The sequence below is a fragment of the Mus musculus genome, chromosome 10, assembly GCF_000001635.26.
Source record: "Mus musculus strain C57BL/6J chromosome 10, GRCm38.p6 C57BL/6J".
NCBI classification, from domain to species: Eukaryota; Metazoa; Chordata; class Mammalia; order Rodentia; family Muridae; genus Mus; species Mus musculus.
Genome location: NC_000076.6, coordinates 22,429,120 through 22,446,400, shown reverse-complemented (window position 1 = coordinate 22,446,400; position 17,281 = coordinate 22,429,120). Strand labels below are relative to the sequence as shown.

General features: G+C 41.7%; 1 pseudogene; it reads right to left on the bottom strand.

Annotated features, from left to right (window-relative positions):
* Nucleotides 1,683-15,658, bottom strand: Gm16531 (predicted gene, 16531; annotated as a pseudogene).

Below are 17,281 nucleotides of genomic sequence, written 5' to 3'. Positions count from 1 at the left end.
CTTCCTCAGCCATAAACTCACATAGTTGGTGATGCCACATTCTATAGTAACTAAATATAGCTGCCAACCTGGAGGCTGCATATCACAATACCCAGTAACCCGGTAAAATCAAGACTCTTAAAGCTTGTAGTTAACCAATCAGATTTATTTATAGTGAAATCACAATTTATAAGCTGCCAATACAATAATTTCAGACCCAAAGGATAATGATAAAAATTTTATGCCAATTATTCTAACCTCATTAAATCATCATGTTGGCCTCCATTCTCTTCTCTTTCCTCCGAGACTCTCTCTCTCTCTCTCTCTTTCTCTCTCTCTCTCCCCCTCTCAACTCTTATCTCTGCCTCCCTTTTCCCTGTCCAATCACAGGCCTCCTCTGCACTACCAGCCCACTCCCTATGGATTCTCCATAGGGAGAATCCATCACCAGGCTAGTGGTCCTGGGTTCTATAGCAATCAGGCTGAGCAAACCAGGGATATCAAGACACTAACCAGGACCCCTCCATGGTCTCTGCATCAGCTCTTGCCTCCGGATTCTTTCCCTGTTTGAGTTCCTGTTCTGACTTCATTTGATGACAAAGAGTGAAGTGGAAGTATAAGCAAAATGTTTTCCTTTTCAAGTTGCTTTAGTTAGTCATGCTGTGTCATTACAGCTATAATAACCCTGAGGAGGGTAATTATACATATATATGTGTATATGTGTATATATATGTGTGTGTGTATATATATATATGTATATAATATGTACTTAATATATTTTGATTTAATGTAAAATTGCATTTAATGTATATTTTATTTTTTATAAGAATATCTGTGAAAGTTAACTTTTTTCTATTTTTGTTTTCATTTTTTAATTCCATTTTTCTACTTTAATTTATTTTTTACACTCCACATTTCATTCCTGCCTCCACCCATCTACCCGCTGACTGCTACACATCCCACACTTCCTCCCCACCCCACCCCATCTCGATGTGGATGCCCCTACCCTCTTCCCCACATGACCTCTAAACTACCTGGGGCATCCAGATGCTGATGGAAGTCTCTCCTGTTCCTAACACCTTGTCAAGTTTCACAATGCACAGTGTGAGGTTACACTGCAGTGTGAGCCAGGCACTGGATGGTGGAACAAGCATAGACTCTCTTGACCAGGGTTTAGTAGGGATGTTGAAGTTTCTTCCTATCACCAGATATTTCATTTATTTGAAAAAAAAAATTTGTATTTCCAATTTCTTTGCCAATGGTCTATTTACTCACTAGAAGGCTACAATATTGTGAGTGACGTCCTGAATCAGTGAGCTATGCCAGGAAAACAGGTGCTCATATATATGTCTTAATTTACCAGCTCCATCCAATTCAATATCTATAATTACCAAGTAATCCTAATTAACATTGATAACTGTCTCCTGGCTAACCTGGGCTCTCTTTCTTCAGTCTTAATTACTAATATAAACTCTCAGATCACACACTGTACATCACACAGTTATTATATGTACTTAGCTCACAGAATGGCTGCAAAACACTGAATGAGTTGTCAGTAGAGTTCACAGCAACTAGACTGGAGGCAGGGAGAGGGATTCTAGTCTCACAGATTCAATGCAGGTGGTTAGAGGAGCTGGTAAGGAAGCCAGTGAAGAGCTGCAGGGCTGCAGGGCTGCACCAGGCGTCAGGCTTGAGTGAACTGCAGAGATGAGGTGCAGGACCCCAGGATCCAGCAGGTGAGATGCAGACCCACATTAGCACTGAGCAGCAGATGAATTGTCAGACAGTGATCCAAGCAGGAGGCTTTAGCAGTGTGGATGGAGCTGAAGCCTTAAAAGATGGCCAAGAGTCCTCTGTCTGAAGGTTCCTTGACACACAAACAGACAGGGGCAAGTCTGTGGGCACCATGAGCATTGCAGGGTTAGGTGGCTTCTTTAGGGGACCAGGTGAGGGTGAGATAAATTCTCAGACCTAGTTCTCTGATATAACTTGAGATGCACATGTATGTGTTCATGATGTCAAACCTATTCTGATAAGTGCATGGGAGGCATATTTTTTCCTTGGGGATTCAGTTAATTATCCACACCTGCATCATGGATGGTACCTGGCTGACATGTGTCTATGTTTAAAGTGAGGTGTCATATCCTCCAATGTCTGCATTGTACTCAGAAGGGAGCCAAGTGTTGTTTGTGAAATGGAGTCACTCAGGGCAAGCCATTGCTTTTGCACAGTGAGAAGTAACTTAGAGCCATGCCCTGCTTGATCTCCACAGCGCTATCATGTAAGAATGAGAAAGGAAAGGAACAGAGCAAGAGGAAGCCCCTGATGGCAACAGCCTAGTGCACTCTGATGCCCTGGTGCATGAGGCTCTGTCGGCCATCAGTCTCATGGGTTCCCACCAGTTTGGTCAGAAGTCAACAGCACAGAATTTTGAGATGCTGTTAGAAATTCATCTTCTTTCTTTACTGAACACGTCTCAGGCACTGTCAAAGAGTCATCCAACAGAGGTGGTGCTGAGGACTGCAGATCAATCTGGAGAGCAGGAGGACAAAAGGGGTGTGGGTTACAGTGTGCTCCTGGGCATCGGCTGCAGACCCCACTCTCCTTCATTTCTCAGACAGTCCCCCATACCACAGACCACAGAACTCGGTTGCACAATCCTTTTCAATGTCATTCTTCATTATAGATCCTTCAACCACTGTAAGCTCTAGTATGATAAGATTTCAGATGTTTCTAGAGGCTTAAGTACAGCAACGCTATATTGTGAATTAAAAATTTTAAAAAGTCAGGAAACACGAAAAAAATCAGCAAATATGAAAAGCTAGAAAAATACACCCGTGTTTCTGTCTTTGCTGGCCTTTTAGCTTTCATTTTTAGTTTTTTGGGGACAAGGATTCTCCTTAGCTCCCAAGCTGGACTTGAGCTGAGTATATTATCCACAACAGGCTTGAACTGTTACAGCAATCCTCCTGCCTCAGCTATTTACATACTGGAATTGAAGGTCTGACCAAATATCCAGGTAGATTTAAAAGATGTTATGCAACAAAAGTTATTCCAAAATGAATATATTGACTTAAACATATGTCACCTAACATTAAACGTAAATCTTTCATCAGTCTATGCTTACAGGGAAATTTTATAGCACATTAAAACAGAACATTGGTGTCTTCATCACAAGTCTATATTTTCACTCTAGACCATATTTGGCAAAACCTATCAATGACAGCAGTGGGCTCTCAGACCACTTTACCTGCATAAACACAGGTGACTTCAACTTCAGAGGACAGAGACATTGAATCATAGTTCCACATACACTGGATTGTGGTGAAGTAGAGTGACCAAGTTGAATGAATGGATTTTTCATTGTTTGCTTTGTTTGTTCTTTTGAGAAGATATGACTATGCAGCCCAGACTGACCTTGTCTTTCGAGACAGGGTTTCTCTGTGTAGCCCTGGCTCTCCTGGAACTCTAGACACCAGACTGGCCTTGAACACAGAGATCTGCCTCCCTTTGCTTCCCAAGTGCTAGGATTAAAGGCATGCACCACCACTGCCCTGTCCAGGCTGACCTTGAACTTGCTAATTCTTCTGCCTCAGCCTTCTCAGTACTGGGATTCCAGGTCAGTCCATCACTGCCCACTCCTTGAATTGTCTGATCATTCTGATCATCTTATATTCAGGGCTGTCCTAAGTTGGGAGCTACTAATGTACAGGACTTGGTCCTAGGTATAAGAATTATTGTGGTGAATTATGTCATCCTCAGAAAGCAAATTGATTTTAATCACAGTCTTCAGGGAAAGTTTTATTGTTTATGAGGTGAGATCGCCTCATCTCCATTTTTCTTGATTTATTTGGATCATTGGTCCATTGAATTCTCCATTACCTCAGGAGGACTTTCCTGCTTCATCCTCCTTCTGATTGTAGACTTAGGCTGGGTCTGCCAGGCTCCTGTGCAGAACAATACTCACCTCTAACATTGCTGTGAAGAGGGTGCTCAAGACTAACAAGGAACATCATTCTGGTGGACAGATAGGCACTGTGATGGCCAGGGGCTTGGCTGAGAGTGATAAGCCCAGTCTCCTATGTTCTCATCAAACTCATATTACCAAGAACAAGAGTGAGAACCCAGCCTGTTTCCTATCCTTTTTGCAGGTGAGTATCTTGATACATAACAATGGACACCTGAGATGATCAATCCAATAAAGACGATTGTTGCTATTATGCATAGAGTAATCACCAAGGTACTAGGAGGACGTTTAAAAAGATCAGAAAAGAGAGCCTCTGAGGCGGCGCCATTTTCGGCTACAGACAACCGGCCACCTTCCTGGTGGGAGCACAGGTGTCCGCACAGCCCGGGAGGCTTCTGCCTCACTTTCCGTGGGGGCCACCTTGGTTCCGGGACTCCGCGGCAGGCGGTCTGCGGGTGAGAGTGTGGAACACAGAGGCCAGCAGCTTCTGGAAGGGGCGAGAGCCACAGAGCCTCTGAGGCGGCGCCATTTTCGGCTACAGACAACCAGCCACCTTCCTGGTCAGAGCACAGGTGTCCGCACAGCCCGGGAGGCTTCTGCCTCACGTTCCTCGGGGGCCACCTTGATTCTGGGACTCCGCAGTGGGCAGTCTGCAGGCCAAAGCAACACAGCTTCTGGGAAAGATCCTGTTTTGGGCCTTCATCTTCGGCCAGGAGGAGGTCCAAACACCAAATAACTGTGCACCTCCCTGAAAGAGGAGAGCTTGCCTGCAGAGACTGCTCTGACCACTGAAACTCAGGGAAGAGAGCTAGTGTCCCTGGTCTGCTGATATAGTGTAACAAAATCACCAGAGGAACAATCTCTAAACAGAGACAACTATAACAACTAACTCCAGAGATTACCAGATGGCGAAAGGTAAACTTAAGAATCTTACTAACAGAAACCAGGACTATTCACCATCATCAGAACCCAGCACTCCCACTTCGCCCAGTCCAGGGCACCCTAACACACCGGAAAAGCTAGACCTGGATTTAAAAGCGTATCTCATGATGATGGTAGAGGACATCAAGAAGGACTTAAATAACTCACTTAAAGAAATACAGGAGAACACTGCTAAACAAGTAGAAGACATTAAAGAGGAAACACAGAAATCCCTTAAAGAATTACAGGAAAACATAACCAAACAGGTAGAAGACATTAAAGAGGAAACACAAAAATCCCTTAAAGAATTGCAGGAAAACAAAACCAAACAGGTGATGGAATTGAATAAAACCATCCAAGACCTAAAAAGGGAAGTAGACACAATAAAGAAAACCCAAAGTGAGGCAACAGTGGAGATAGAAACACTAGGAAAGAAATCTGGAACCATAGATGCGAGCATCAGCAACAGAATACAAGAAATGGAAGAGAGAATCTCAGGTGCAGAAGATTCCATAGAGAACATCGGCACAACAATCAAAGAAAATGGAAAATGCAAAAAGATCCTAACTCAAAACATCCAGGAAATCCAGGACACAATGAGAAGACCAAACCTACGGATAATAGGAGTAGATAAGAATGAAGATTTTCAACTCAAAGGACCAGCAAACATCTTCAACAAGATTATTGAAGAAAACTTCCCAAATCTAAAAAAAGAGATACCCATGAACATACAAGAAGCCTACAGAACTCCAAATAGACTGGACCAGAAAAGAAATTCCTCCCGACACATAATAATCAGAACAACAAATGCACTAAATAAAGATAGAACTAAAAGCAGTAAGGGAAAAAGGTCAAGTAACATATAAAGGCAAGCCTACCAGAATTACACCAGATTTTTCACCAGAGACTATGAAAGCCAGAAGAGCCTGGACAGATGTTATACAGACACTAAGAGAACACAAATTCCAGCCCAGGCTACTATACCCAGCCAAACTCTCAATCACCATAGATGGAGAAACCAAAGTATTCCACGACAAAACTAAATTCACCCATTATCTCTCCACAAATCCAGCCCTTCAAAGGATAATTACAGAAAAAAACCAATACAAGGACGGGAACCACGCCCTAGAAAAAACAAGAAGATAATCCCTCAACAAAACTAAAAGAAGACAGCCACAAGAACAGAATGACAACTTTAACAACAAAAACAACAGGAAGCAACAATTACTTTTCCTTAATATCTCTTAATATCAATGGTCTCAACTCCCCAATAAAAAGACATAGACTAACAGACTGGCTACACAAACAGGACCCAACATTCTGCTGCTTACAGGAAACCCATCTCAGGGAAAAAGACAGACACTACCTCAGAGTGAAAGGCTGGAAAACAATTTTCCAAGCAAATGGTCTGAAGAAACAAGCTGGAGTAGCCATTTTAATATCGGATAAAATCGACTTCCAACCCAAAGTTATTAAAAAAGACAAGGAGGGACACTTCATACTCATCAAAGGTAAAATCCTCCAAGAGGAACTCTCAATTCTGAATATCTATGCTCCAAATGCAAGGGCAGCCACATTCATTAAAGACACTTTAGTAAAACTCAAAGCACACATTGCACCTCACACAATAATAGTGGGAGACTTCAACATCCCACTTTCATCAATGGACAGATCGTGGAAACAGAAACTAAACAGGGACACAGTGAAATTAACAGAAGTTATGAAACAAATGGACCTGACAGATATCTACAGAACATTTTATCCTAAAACAAAAGGATATACCTTCTTCTCAGCACCTCACGGGACCTTCTCCAAAATTGACCATATAATTGGTCACAAAACAGGCCTCAACAGATACAAAAATATTGAAATTGTCCCATGTATCCTATCAGACCACCATGGCCTAAGACTGATCTTCAATAACAACATAAATAATGGAAAGCCAACATTCACGTGGAAACTGAACAACACTCTTCTCAATGATACCTTGGTCAAGGAAGGAATAAAGAAAGAAATTAAAGACTTTTTAAAGTTTAATGAAAATGAAGCCACAACGTACCCAAACCTATGGGACACAATGAAAGCATTTCTAAGAGGGAAACTCATAGCTCTGAGTGCCTCCAAGAAGAAACGGGAGAGAGCACATACTAGCAGCTTGACAACACATCTAAAAGCTCTAGAAAAAAAGGAAGAAAATTCACCCAAGAGGAGTAGACGGCAGGAAATAATCAAACTCAGGGGTGAAATCAACCAAGTGGAAACAAGAAGAACTATTCAAAGAATTAACCAAACGAGGAGTTGGTTCTTTGAAAAAATCAACAAGATAGATAAACCCTTAGCTAGACTCACTAAAGGGCACAGGGACAAAATCCTAATTAACAAAATCAGAAATGAAAAGGGAGACATAACAACAGATCCTGAAGAAATCCAAAACACCATCAGATCCTTCTACAAAAGGCTATACTCAACAAAACTGGAAAACCTGGACGAAATGGACAAATTTCTGGACAGATACCAGGTACCAAAGTTGAATCAGGATCAAGTTGAACATCTAAACAGTCCCATATCACCTAAAGAAATAGAAGCAGTTATCAATAGTCTCCCAGCCAAAAAAAGCCCAGGACCAGACGGGTTTAGTGCAGAGTTCTATCAGACCTTCAAAGAAGATCTAATTCCAGTTCTGCACAAACTATTTCACAAAATAGAAGTAGAAGGTACTCCACCCAACTCATTTTATGAAGCCACTATTACTCTGATACCTAAACCACAGAAAGACCCAACAAAGATAGAGAACTTCAGACCAATTTCTCTTATGAATATCGATGCAAAAATCCTCAATAAAATTCTCGCTAACCGAATCCAAGAACACATTAAAGCAATCATCCATCCTGACCAAGTAGGTTTTATTCCAGGGATGCAGGGATGGTTTAATATACGAAAATCCATCAATGTAATCCATTATATAAACAAACTCAAAGACAAAAACCACATGATCATCTCGTTAGATGTAGAAAAAGCATTTGACAAGATCTAACACCCATTCATGATAAAAGTGTTGGAAAGATCAGGAATTCAAGGCCCATACCTAAACATGATAAAAGCAATCTACAGCAAACCAGTAGCCAACATCAAAGTAAATGGAGAGAAGCTGGAAGCAATCCCACTAAAATCAGGGACTAGACAAGGCTGCCCACTTTCTCCCTACCTTTTCAACATAGTACTTGAAGTATTAGCCAGAGCAATTTGACAACAAAAGGAGATCAAGGGGATACAAATTGGAAAAGAGGAAGTCAAAATATCACTTTTTGCAGATGATATGATAGTATATATAAGTGACCCTAAAAATTCTACCAGAGAACTCCTCAACCTGATAAACAGCTTCGGTGAAGTAGCTGGATATAAAATTAACTCAAACAAGTCAATGGCCTTTCTCTATACAAAGAATAAACAGGCTGAGAAAGAAATTAGGGAAACAACACCCTTCTCAATAGTCACAAATAATATAAAATATCTTGGCGTGACTCTAACTAAGGAAGTGAAAGATCTATATGATAAAAACTTCAAATCTCTGAAGAAAGAAATTAAAGAAGATCTCAGAAGATGGAAAGATCTCCCATGCTCATGGATTGGCAGGATGAACATTGTAAAAATGGCTATCTTGCCAAAAGCAATCTACAGATTCAATGCAATCCCCATCAAAATTCCAACTCAATTCTTCAACGAATTAGAAGGAGCAATTTGCAAATTCATCTGGAATAACAAAAAACCTAGGATAGCAAAAAGTCTTCTCAAGGATAAAAGAACCTCTGGTGGAATCACCATGCCTGATCTAAAGCTTTACTACAGAGCAATTGTGATAAAAACTGCATGGTACTGGTATAGAGACAGACCAGTAGACCAATGGAATAGAATTGAAGACCCAGAAATGAACCCACACACCTATGGTCACTTGATCTTCGACAAGGGAGCTAAAACCATCCAGTGGAAGAAAGACAGCATTTTCAACAATTGGTGCTGGCACAACTGGTTGTTATCATGTAGAAGAATGCGAATCGATCCATACTTATCTCCTTGTACTAAGGTCAAATCTAAGTGGATCAAGGAACTTCACATAAAACCAGAGACACTGAAACTTATAGAGGAGAAAGTGGGGAAAAGCCTTGAAGATATGGGCACAGGGGAAAAATTCCTGAACAGAACAGCAATGGCTTGTGCTGTAAGATCGAGAATTGACAAATGGGACCTAATGAAACTCCAAAGTTTCTGCAAGGCAAAAGACACCGTCAATAACACAAAAAGACCACCAACAGATTGGGAAAGGATCTTTACCTATCCTAAATCAGATAGGGGACTAATATCCAACATATATAAAGAACTCAAGAAGGTGGACTTCAGAAAATCAAATAACCCTATTAAAAAATGGGGCTCAGAACTGAACAAAGAATTCTCACCTGAGGAATACCGAATGGCAGAGAAGCACCTGAAAAAAATGTTCAACATCCTTAATCATCAGGGAAATGCAAATCAAAACAACCCTGAGATTCCACCTCACACCAGTCAGAATGGCTAAGATCAAAAATTCAGGTGACAGCAGATGCTGGCGAGGATGTGGAGAAAGAGGAACACTCCTCCATTGTTGGTGGGATTGCAGGCTTGTACAACCACTCTGGAAATCAGTCTGGAGGTTCCTCAGAAAATTGGACATAGTACTACCGGAGGATCCAGCAATACCTCTCCTGGGCATATATCCAGAAGATGCCCCAGCTGGTAAGAAGGACACATGCTCCACTATGTTCATAGCAGCCTTATTTATAATAGCCAGAAGCTGGAAAGAACCCAGATGCCCCTCAACAGAGGAATGGATACAGAAAATGTGGTACATCTACACAATGGAGTACTACTCGGCTATTAAAAAGAATGAATTTATGAAATTCCTAGCCAAATGGATGGACCTGGAGGGCATCATCCTGAGTGAGGTAACACATTCACAAAGGAACTCACACAATATGTACTCACTGATAAGTGGATATTAGCCCAAAACCTAGGATACCCAAGATATAAGATACAATTTCCTAAACACATGAAACTCAAGAAAAATGAAGACTGAAGTGTGGACACTATGCCCCTCCTTAGAAGTGGGAACAAAACACCCTGGGAAGGAGTTACAGAGACAAAGTTTGGAGCTGAGATGAAAGGATGGTCCATGTAGAGACTGACATATCCAGGGGTCCACCCCATAATCAGCATCCAAATGCTGACACCATTGCATACACTAGCAAGATTTTATCGAAAGGACCCAGATGTAGCTGTCTCTTGTGAGACTATGCCGGGGCCTAGCAAACACAGAAGTGGATGCTCACAGTCAGCTATTGGATGGATCACAGGGCTCCCAATGGAGGAGCTAGAGAAAGTACCCAAGGAGCTAAAGGGATCTGCAACCCTATAGGCGGAACAACATAATGAACTAACCAGTATCCTGGAGCTCTTGACTCTAGCTGCATATGTATCAAAAGATGGCCTAGTCGGCCATCACTGGAAAGAGAGGCCCATTGGACACGCAAACTTTATATGCCCCAGTACAGGGTAACACCAGGGCCAAAAAGGGGGAGTGGGTGGGTAGGAGAGTGGGGGTGGGTGGGTATGGGGGACTTTTGGTATAGCATTGGAAATGTAAATGAGCTAAATATCTAATAAAAAATGGAAAGAAAATCAGAAAAAATATGGACAAAGCAAAAAACACACCTGCATCAGCAAATCCTCTCTCTAGGTAGACAAAGGAACTCCTTTGTGAGGACTATTTTACCAGAACATGCTGTAGCCATATTTGGGCCAGTACGTCACAGCAGGTGACCTCTTAAGTTCATCAAACCCATTCCAGCCCTTGATTTTCTCTCTTCTTCCTCCTTTGAATAGGGATGTAGAACTCTTAGCTACCATATCTACCTGTGTGCCACCATGCTACTCACATAGGACACTGACCTATTTGAATACACATTGGTACCAGAGAGTGGGGTATTGATGTGACAGGCTATATTGCTGTGTGCAGAATGAGGACTATTCAATTTAGGATTAGGAAAGAAATTAAACATCTTAAGCTGGAGTTAGTGGGCTGTACTAGTAGGAGAATTGAACACAGGAGTACCTAGAGCAATACTAATTAGGATAGCCTGGTGTAATAGGATTCAGAGGAGAAGAATGTGGTTGCTTATTGCCACTCTTCAAAAAAAAAAAATCTCCCTCCAGCTAAATGCAAATGTTTTGGATTAATGGTTTTGACAGAGATGTTAAGACATCTTAGTATTGACTGGGTCATGTGGTTGTTAGTGGTCACTCCAATACAGCTCTATAATGAAAAGGAGCAAGCTAACCAGAAAAAGTTTGAGGAGGAAAGGTACACAAGGAAGTGTAATAAGAAAGCCCAGTGCTTAGTGAGATTAAAAAATGTTAACAAAAGCCTTATTCTAAAATGAATAAAAGTGGTTGTTGTCTCAGGAAAGAGTCCACTCAGCTAAACTTCTAAATTGTCAAAAAAAAAAAAATTAAAAAGATGGCTGAGTAATGGTGGAAACTATCAAATATAGAAAGCTAATGAAAGTATTTGAATGAGGGGCCATGTTCCAGCCTAAGCAAGCAGAAAACTTTGGCAGCTTTGGCCATGTGGTTCTGGCTTTAAGAGTCAAGGATACATGAGGGGGTGTGGAATCTCATTTCTCAGCTACGTAAAGCTGCTGAGGCCATCGTGTGTCAGGGATGCCCCTGCATGGAGGCTGCTGAGGCCAGCGTGTGTCAGAGAGGCCCCTGCATGGAGGCGAAAAGAGGCCCTTGTGTGAAACTGTGAAGATGAAGCCTGGATTATGTTAGAGACACCAAGATTTTGGGGATGCTAGATTCATGACATATCTGCCAAGGAGATCTGCTAACAAGTGGATATCCACACAGGGGACAGAAGTCCATGGCAGGCAAACAAGGCTGATAGGATTGGCATTCTTAAGAGCATTTTGACATCTGACATGGAGTTGTAGGGTCTGAAATTTGACCTGCTGGTTATCCATCTTTTTTTGGTCAAGTATTTCCTCGCTGTGCTCTGTTTTCTCCCTTTTGGAATGGAAATGCATATTCTCTGCCATTGTATGTTGGAAGTTTGGGGTCTGCATTTTCACTGTAATCTTACAGTGTGTTACTGTGAAGGGGTTGCATTGAGTCTTAAAAGAGACTGTGACCTTTTAAAAGGGATAGAGACTGTGATAGACTGTAGAATTGTCGAAGTTGGACCTAATGCCTTTTTACATTGTGATATGGCTACAAGCCTATGGGGGCGAGGGAGTGGAATGCAGTGGTTTGAATAAGGATGGCCCCCCATAGACTCAAATATTTGAATGCTTGGTTTTTAGAGAGTGGCATTATGAAAAGAGGATTGTTTGTGTGCCATGGTAAGAGTAGGTATGACCTTACTGGAGGACATGTTCCTGGAGAAGAGCTTTGAAGTTTCAAAAAGCCCATTTCTAGCCCAGAGACTGTTACTTGTTTCTGCCTTTGGAACTGCATGTAAAATTGTCAGCTACCATATCTGCTTTTGTACCACAATGATTCCAACCATGATGATAATGGCCTAAACCTCTAGAACCATATGTAAGCCTCAATTAAATGCTGTCTTTTATCAGATATGCCATAGTCATGGAGTCTCTTTAAAAGGACAGAACACAGAGCAAGACATTCTATTTCCCCTTAAATGGCTTTTGGCCAAAGTGTTTTATCACAGCAACAGAATGAAATTAGAACAACACAATGCCAGATCCCTTGGACCTAAAGTAGACTTCTGGGAATATCTTCCTGGAACTGGTCAGAGGGTGGACCTCAATACAAGACAGAGAAAACCTAAGATGGTTAATAAGTCTAGTAGTTGAAAAGTGCTGATCAAACATTTCAGAGATGTTCTTGTGCCCAAGTGGATGGACCAGCAAAGCATTCTGGTAAATGTGCAGAGTACTTGCTGCTCTGTGGGATGCAGGAGCTGCCATGTTGAGAAGCATAGTGAGAATGACCAGGGAGAAGGACACCAGCATTGGTGGAAGCTCAGGGACGCTGAGGGCTCAAGGCTGGGGGTGGAGTTAGGAGACTGTATTCCTGAGTCCCAGCCAATAAGGTACATAAAAATCCCATCAGGATAGACTGTCAGGAGCAGTAACATCAAGGACAGAGGTCCACAAAGGAGTAAGAAAGGAAGGAACAACCTGGGGTCTGTCTGCATAGGGGGTGCATGGCAGACAGAACACAAAGATCTTAAATTCAAATAAATAGATGGTTAGCCAACCCGGATATGGCTGGATTTACTAATTAAAGAGGAAAAGAAAATGAAGAGGAGTCTGAAAGCTACCTTCTCTGGGAGAAAAAAATAGAGAAATTCACAAAAATACAACAATATGTTTTTAAAATGCATCATCTTTGACACTCACAACTTTATTGGAATCGTGTTGGCTTGTCTCTATTTCACAAGCCTATCGACCACCCAATAGATATTGGTACTTGCTGGTTCTTGTGAAGAGACTCTAGCTCAGGGGTAGAGCGTTTGGACACTGCTCATAAAAATATGGAAAGAAAGGATACCTCCTTTTTCTCAACAAATAAATATAATACATGATAATCTTTGAATTTGTAACTACCACTTATAAGTAGTTTTTAAAAATATTTTTCTTATTATTTAAAACTATTTTTAATTTAAATATATTTTGATCATATTCTTCTCCTTCAAATTCACCCAGATCCTCTCCTCCCTTCTCTCTACCTATAAAACTTTAAGTTGTTTCTCAAAAATGAAAGCAAAGCCCAACTATATCTAGAAATGCCCGTAACCTAGAAAACAAAAACATAATATCAACAAAAAGAAAAATAACAAAATGAAAGAAACCACATAATTGCAACCAAATAAAAGCAAACACACACACACACACACACACACACCCCAAACCAAAAAAACCCACCAACCTGTGTCACTGCTTATTTATTGGTCAATTACTGATCATTTGATCTTCCTTGGAGTATTTGATAGTCCCAGAGTTATTCATGAGAGAAAATTGATTTTCCCTCTCTCCGCAGGTATAAATGACAGTGTGTTGTGAACCTTCACCTTAGTGGCTAGGTTCACACTCATTCATTTTTTTCATTTTCTAAAAAATGAAGGAAAGCTGGGCGTGGTGGCACACACCTTTAATCCCAGCACTCAGGAGGCAGAGGCAGGCAGATTTCTGAGTTCAAGGCCAGCCTGGTCTACAAAGTGAGTTCCAGGACAGCCAGGGCTACACAGAGAAACCCTGTATTGAAAAACAAAACAAACAAACAAACAAACAAACAAATGAATGAAGAAAAAACAAGAACTATCACATTAAAATCAAACAATATAGACCAACAGAAGGAAAACTGCCTAAAGTGGGCACAAACAAGAGTCGGAGACAACCTTGTTCCCTTGTTCAGGAATCTCATAAAAACATGAAATTGGAAGCTATAATATAAGGATAGAGGACAGGGTTCAGACCCATTCAGTCCCTGTGAATGCTGCTCCAGTACCTGTGAGTTCATATGTGTGTGGATCGTGTTGACTTCAGGGGACCTTTCTCCTTGGTGTCCTCAATCCCCTCTGGTTCTTACATGTTGTGTGTCTTCTCTTCCGCACCATTCCCTGACCTCTGGGAGAGAGATGTGTTGAAGACATCCCATTTAAGGTTGAATGTTCTGCATAAGGTATCTGCTGTGGGTCTCTATATTTAAGCAAGACATTTCTAAATACAGTACATTTGTTCACTGAGATTGTCATGCCTGCATACATGTATTTTCATTTTAATGGCACACATGTTCCTCCTCACTCCTTCCAGATCCACTCTCACCACTACCAGACCTGCAGAAAGCTTTTCACCCCATCTTCCCAGTTACCTGCAGGCTCCAGATGTTCTTTCCAGTGCAACATGAGCTCATCAAGCCAGGTCCTGCAGTCGCCCTCTGTAGTCTTCTCTAAGAAGGCAAATCAAGCCCTGTCTTCCTTCCATATTTCTATACTCTTCTTCAATTTAGGATCCAATTGAGTCCAGTTGCCAGTGCTTGTGTCAACATAGAACATTTTCTTTCCATTGAGGCTAGCAACACAGGATCCCCTGAAACATTTGTCTCCATAATGGCAACACATCCCAGCCTGCAGAGTGAAGGGCTCTATGCCCATTGGAAAGAGATTAGCTTCTGGCCTTGGTTATTCCTGTCTGCCTACTGACCATCCCTTCTCATCCACTGACCTTGCTTTACCCTCTATATTTTGCCCTTGCTGCTGGATATCTTAGATAGGACTAACAGTGATTCATTTTTTTTCTTCCATAAAAACAGTGAATGTCCCTAATTTGTCAACCTGTTCTTTCCTATTGGGGGGGGGGCTGTCTGATATGCTCTTTTACTTATTTTGTAACAGGGGGATTTAATCTAAAACCTCATGTATGCTGCCAAACACCCCACTAATGAGCTACACACCAGCCCTATTGGGCCATTTGAAACTTACTTCTGATTGTGTTAGTCTCCTGCAATATGTGAAGCAGCAGACCTTTGAAGTTGTCAATTCCATCTTTCAGAGTGTCAACCTCTTTTTCACAGATCTTTGTAACATTCATGCTGTTCCTATGAGCACCAATGGTATGACACTTGTTATCCTTGTAGACAAAAAGAGGCTGTCTGTTGAGTAGGCCTTGAACTTCTTGACTCTGTTGTCCAGACTCTGACCTGTCAACCTTGTAAATGTTACAAAGAGAAGCAGCCTCTGTGAAGGAAACATGCAGTGAGGTTAGGGGCAGGGAGCAAGTAACTCAGAGAGAGTTTCTACCTATGGAACGAAGAATAGCCTTATGAAAGGGTGGAGAGAGAGGAGAGGCATGGAGGGCGGGAGAGGTGAAGGGACAGGGGAGAAAGACAGAGAGAGAAGGGGCTCAACCACTTTCACTCTGCTCCTCCCAACTGCCTACTCTACCATTTTAAATTCTTCACAATTTCTTCCAACTCTGACAACTAAACTTCTGAAGTTCATTCCCTTTGATTGCCTGAGGTTCTTTCTCACTGCATTAAAAAGTTTGATGGGCCAGGTGGTGGTGGTGCACGCCTTTAATCCCAGCACTTGGGAGGCAGAGGCAGGTGAATTTCTGAGTTCGAGGCCAGCCTGGTCTACAAAGTGAGATCCAGGACAGCCAGGGCTACACAGAGAAACCCTGTCTCAAAAACAAACAAACCAACGAAAAGTTTGATGGACACAAAAACGAACATTATGCAGCCCCAGAACCCTCACTTTGGTTGTGAACAAAAAGCCAACAAGGCCCTCTGATTAAAGTGCATATGGAAAAAAAAAAAAAAAGCACAAATTTTCTCTAGTACAAATTGGATTTAGAAGCTGGGTCAATGTATGGACTGCATGTGGCTAAAGAAAGAGCAGTGGACCACGAAGATGGTCCAACTAAAGCAACAGAGGCAGCTTCAGGCTATTTGTCCTTGGAAGAAGATGGAGGCAGAGCACAGTGGGTGGGGGAAACTGTCCACTACATTGGAAAAGGAATTTGTCCCTAAATATGACACCAGGTTCCACCAACAAGATAGAACTCAGTGATGAGAATGATGGTGGAAAAAGGAAAAAACAGAGATCTGAAGGGCCCAGTCTAACAACAACCTGCATTTTGTATTTAGTCTCCATCTTATGTTACGCTGTCCACAGGCTGAGTTACTGGGAAAAAACACAGCTTATTCCAGAAACCAAGACACCACTATCAACAGCCATAACTTTCCTGAAAACAACCATTCCACCCTTAATAACCACCAGTCAGCTCCAAAGAGGAAAATTCCTAATATTTCAGTTGTTTGGAAAAAAATTACTCAAGTTAATCACAATTATTCATAATAAGCTAAAATTACTAGTCCATAGAAATGCTCCAATCTACAATTTTCAAATGTTGCCCAACCAAGTAACTGCTAAATTGTGATTTACCTGCCTTGCTGTAACTGTGATAAAAAGGCAAAGCTTCACCAGCTCGGGACCTTCCACACCCAACCACTGCATTGGAGAGATTCGAAGGTACAAGCTCGAGCTTGAACAAAGACTCTTTGCTGTTGCATATGAGTGGAATTCCTGCTTGACTATGGGGGTCTATGGGCAATCTTGGCATAATATTTTGGGGCTCTTTTGGGACCCCGTCACCCCTCCATCAGGACCCCAAACCTTTAAAGTCAAAGACTGATTGATAAGTATTCTCTGGATAATGTTTGTCTGAGTGTCTGCCTGCTTTAACTCTGGTAAATCTGTAAACCCGTGATTTAACACTGACACACAGGACTGCAGCAGATCCACTAGCAGATCCACCAAGAGTCACCAGTACCAAGAGATCTACCAGATCTATCAGTAAG